The 5,146-nt window shown below is 38.1% G+C and overlaps 1 long non-coding RNA gene across 1 annotated transcript; it reads right to left on the reverse strand.

Annotated features, from left to right (window-relative positions):
• Positions 1 to 315: 315 nt before the first annotated feature.
• LOC128635850 (uncharacterized) lies at positions 316 to 712 on the reverse strand. Its single transcript, XR_008398600.1, has 2 exons — positions 601 to 712; positions 316 to 525 (listed from the first exon to the last, which is right to left on the reverse strand). It is a non-coding gene; the product is annotated as an uncharacterized LOC128635850 (long non-coding RNA).
• Positions 713 to 5,146: the final 4,434 nt, after the last annotated feature.

Here is a 5,146-nt window from a genome sequence, read left to right on the forward strand (position 1 = left end):
CGTTGGCCATATAGATAACACTCTGTTCAGGCACTGGGGTTACTACACAATGCTAATGCAAGAGAATAGATAATAATCAGTGATAGTCATTTCATCAGTGAGCTGGAAGAAGTCCAAGGTAACCACAGATAAAAAAAAAAAAGTGTATTAATATAAATGAGTTGTTAATGCTAAACATTAAACTCACAAATAAAGTGAATATCAATCTTTTGCTAACAATAAAAAAAAAGATTGTAGACTGTCCCTTATTCAATCTCATACATTGTTATATTGATTTCAGTGTTATGTTTATAATAATTTATAAGGACACCAATACACGGTTAAACATAAATATTTATTTTTTATCACAAAAATAAAAATAAAATTTGGTCACATTATGATAAATCAAATTGTATTGTTACATTTTTTCTATTTTAAGGCGCATGTCATGCAAACTTGAATAGTTTTCTTTCAGTCCTTTTTCAGCTTTCTTTAATATCTCCAATAACTGTTTCTTGTTAATCAATATGTTTTGATCTTCAGGTACTGTATAAAATAAAGAATAAGGTTATTCTTATGTATTTTTAAATCCATATATAAACACATGTCTGATATACTCACCCCAGTCATAATTAATGGTATCAGAGGAATCATTTGAACTATTTTCATCATGCACCTGTCTGTCCACCTCTTCTTCTTGCATCACTGTATAAAATGAAATTTTAGATTTTACTCCACTTGTATATATTAAAAAACATAATTTATGTAAGAACTTACCTGATAAATTCATTTCTTTCATATTAGCAAGAGTCCATGAGCTAGTGACGTATGGGATATACATTCCTACCAGGAGGGGCAAAGTTTCCCAAACCTCAAAATGCCTATAAATACACCCCTCACCACACCCACAATTCAGTTTAACGAATAGCCAAGAAGTGGGGTGATAAAAAAGTGCGAAAGCATATAAAATAAGGAATTGGAATAATTGTGCTTTATACAAAAATCATAACCACCACAAAAAAGGGTGGGCCTCATGGACTCTTGCTAATATGAAAGAAATGAATTTATCAGGTAAGTTCTTACATAAATTATGTTTTCTTTCATGTAATTAGCAAGAGTCCATGAGCTAGTGACGTATGGGATAATGATTACTCAAGATGTGGATCTTTCCACGCAAGAGTCACTAGAGAGGGAGGGATAAAATAAAGACAGCCAATTCCTGCTGAAAATAATCCACACCCAAAATAAAGTTTAATGAAAAACATAAGCAGAAGATTCAAACTGAAACCGCTGCCTGAAGTACTTTTCTACCAAAAACTGCTTCAGAAGAAGAAAATACATCAAAATGGTAGAATTTAGTAAAAGTATGCAAAGAGGACCAAGTTGCTGCTTTGCAAATCTGATCAATCGAAGCTTCATTCCTAAACGCCCAGGAAGTAGAAACTGACCTAGTAGAATGAGCTGTAATCCTTTGAGGCGGAGTTTTACCCGACTCAACATAGGCAAGATGAATTAAAGATTTCAACCAAGATGCCAAAGAAATGGCAGAAGCTTTCTGGCCTTTTCTAGAACCGGAAAAGATAACAAATAAACTAGAAGTCTTTCGGAAAGACTTAGTAGCTTCAACATAATATTTCAAAGCTCTAACAACATCCAAAGAATGTAACGATTTCTCCTTAGAATTCTTAGGATTAGGACATAATGAAGGAACCACAATTTCTCTACTAATGTTGTTGGAATTCACAACTTTAGGTAAAAATTCAAAAGAAGTTCGCAACACTGCCTTATCCTGATGAAAAATCAGAAAAGGAGACTCACAAGAAAGAGCAGATAATTCAGAAACTCTTCTGGCAGAAGAGATTGCCAAAAGGAACAAAACTTTCCAAGAAAGTAATTTAATGTCCAATGAATGCATAGGTTCAAACGGAGGAGCTTGAAGAGCCCCTAGAACCAAATTCAAACTCCAAGGAGGAGAAATTGACTTAATGACAGGTTTTATACGAACCAAAGCTTGTACAAAACAATGAATATCAGGAAGATTAGCAATCTTTCTGTGAAAAAGAACAGAAAGAGCAGAGATTTGTCCTTTCAAGGAACTTGCGGACAAACCTTTATCTAAACCATCCTGAAGAAACTGTAAAATTCTTGGAATTCTAAAAGAATGCCAAAAAAATGATGAGAAAGACACCAAGAAATATAAGTCTTCCAGACTCTATAATATATCTCTCTGGATACAGATTTACGAGCCTGTAACATAGTATTAATCACAGAGTCAGAGAAACCTCTTTGTCTAAGAATCAAGCGTTCAATCTCCATACCTTTAAATTTAAGGATTTGAGATCCTGATGGAAAAAAGGACCTTGCGACAGAAGGTCTGGTCGTAGCGGAAGAGTCCACGGATGGCAAGAGGCCATCCGGACAAGATCCGCATACCAAAACCTGTGAGGCCATGCCGGAGCTACCAGCAGAACAAACGAGCATTCCTTCAGAATCTTGGAGATTACTCTTGGAAGAAGAACTAGAGGCGGAAAGATATAGGCAGGATGATACTTCCAAGGAAGTGACAATGCATCCACTGCTTCCGCTTGAGGATCCCTGGATCTGGACAGATACCTGGGAAGTTTCTTGTTTAGATGAGAGGCCATCAGATCTATTTCTGGAAGTCCCCACATTTGAAAAATCTGAAGAAATACCTCTGGGTGAAGAGACCATTCGCCCGGATGTAACGTTTGGCGACTGAGATAATCCGCTTCCCAATTGTCTATACCTGGGATATGAACCACAGAGATTAGACAGGAGCTGGATTCCGCCCAAACCAGAATTCGAGATACTTCTTTCATAGCCAGAGGACTGTGAGTCCCTCCTTGATGATTGATGTATGCCACAGTTGTGACATTGTCTGTCTGAAAACAAATGAACGATTCTCTCTTCAGAAGAGGCCAAGACTGAAGAGCTCTGAAAATTGCACGGAGTTCCAAAATATTGATCGGTAATCTCACCTCCTGAGATTCCCAAACTCCTTGTGCCGTCAGAGATCCCCACACAGCTCCCCAACCTGTGAGACTTGCATCTGTTGAAATTATAGTCCAGGTTGGAAGCACAAAAGAAGCTCCCTGAATTAAACGATGGTGATCTGTCCACCACGTTAGAGAGTGTCGTACAATCGGTTTTAAAGATATTAATTGAGATATCTTTGTGTAATCCCTGCACCATTGATTCAGCATACAGAGCTGAAGAGGTCGCATGTGAAAATGAGCAAAGGGGATCGCGTCCGATGCAGCAGTCATAAGACCTAGAATTTCCATGCATAAGGCTACCGAAGGGAATGATTGTGACTGAAGGTTTCGACAAGCTGAAATCAATTTTAGACGTCTCTTGTCTGTTAAAGACAGAGTCATGGACACTGAATCTATCTGGAAACCCAGAAAAGTTACCCTTGTCTGAGGAATCAATGAACTTTTTGGTAAATTGATCCTCCAACCATGATCTTGAAGAAACAACACAAGTCGATTCGTATGAGATTCTGCTAAATGTAAAGACTGAGCAAGTACCAAGATATCGTCCAAATAAGGAATACCACAATACCCTGTTCTCTGATTACAGACAGAAGGGCACCGAGAACTTTTGTAAAAATTCTTGGAGCTGTAGCTAGGCCAAACGGCAGAGCCACAAACTGGTAATGCTTGTCCAGAAAAGAGAATCTCAGGAACTGATAATGATCTGGATGAATCGGAATATGCAGATAAGCATCCTGTAAATCTATTGTGGACATATAATGCCCTTGCTGAACAAAAGGCAAGATAGTCCTTACAGTTACCATTTTGAACGTTGGTATCCTTACATAACGATTCAATATTTTTAGATCCAGAACTGGTCTGAAGGAATTCTCCTTCTTTGGTACAATGAAGAGATTTGAATAAAACCCCATCCCCTGTTCCAGAACTGGAACTGGCATAATTACTCCAGCCAACTCTAGATCTGAAACACAATTCAGAAATGCTTGAGCTTTCACTGGATTTACTGGGACACGGGAAAGAAAAAATCTCTTTGCAGGAGGTCTCATCTTGAAACCAATTCTGTACCCTTCTGAAACAATGTTCTGAATCCAAAGATTGTGAACAGAATTGATCCAAATTTCTTTGAAAAAACGTAACCTGCCCCCTACCAGCTGAGCTGGAACGAGGGCCGCACCTTCATGTGGACTTAGAAGCAGGCTTTGCCTTTCTAGAAGGCTTGGATTTATTCCAGACTGGAGATGGTTTCCAAACTGAAACTGCTCCTGAGGATGAAGGATCCGGCTTTTGTTCTTTGTTGAAACGAAAGGAACGAAAACGATTATTAGCCCTGTTTTTACCCTTAGATTTTTTATCCTGTGGTAAAAAAGTTCCTTTCCCACCAGTAACAGTTGAGATAATGGAATCCAACTGAGAACCAAATAATTTGTTACCCTGGAAAGAAATGGAAAGTAGAGTTGATTTAGAAGCCATATCAGCATTCCAAGTTTTAAGCCATAAAGCTCTTCTAGCTAAAATAGCTAGAGACATAAACCTGACATCAACTCTGATAATATCAAAAATGGCATCACAGATAAAATTATTAGCATGCTGAAGAAGAATAATAATATTATGAGAATCATGATCTGTTACTTGTTGCGCTAAAGTCTCCAACCAAAAAGTTGAAGCTGCAGCAACATCAGCCAAAGATATAGCAGGTCTAAGAAGATTACCTGAACACAGATAAGCTTTTCTTAGAAAGGATTCAATTTTCCTATCTAAAGGATCTTTAAACGAAGTACCATCTGACGTAGGAATAGTAGTACGTTTAGCAAGGGTAGAAATAGCCCCATCAACTTTAGGGATTTTGTCCCAAAATTCTAATCTGTCAGACGGCACAGGATATAATTGCTTAAAACGTTTAGAAGGAGTAAATGAATTACCCAATTTATCCCATTCTCTGGAAATTACTTCACAAATAGCATTAGGAACAGGAAAAACTTCTGGAATAACCACAGGAGATTTAAACACCTTGGGGCCCATTTATCAAAGGTCTTGCGGACCTGATCCGTCACTACGGATCAGGTCCGCAAGACCTCGCTAAATGCGGAGAGCAATACGCTCTCCACATTTAACATTGCACCAGCAGCTCACAAGAGCTGCTGGTGCAACGC

This window comes from Bombina bombina, chromosome 7 (assembly GCF_027579735.1).
Source record: "Bombina bombina isolate aBomBom1 chromosome 7, aBomBom1.pri, whole genome shotgun sequence".
In the NCBI taxonomy this organism is placed as follows: domain Eukaryota; kingdom Metazoa; phylum Chordata; class Amphibia; order Anura; family Bombinatoridae; genus Bombina; species Bombina bombina.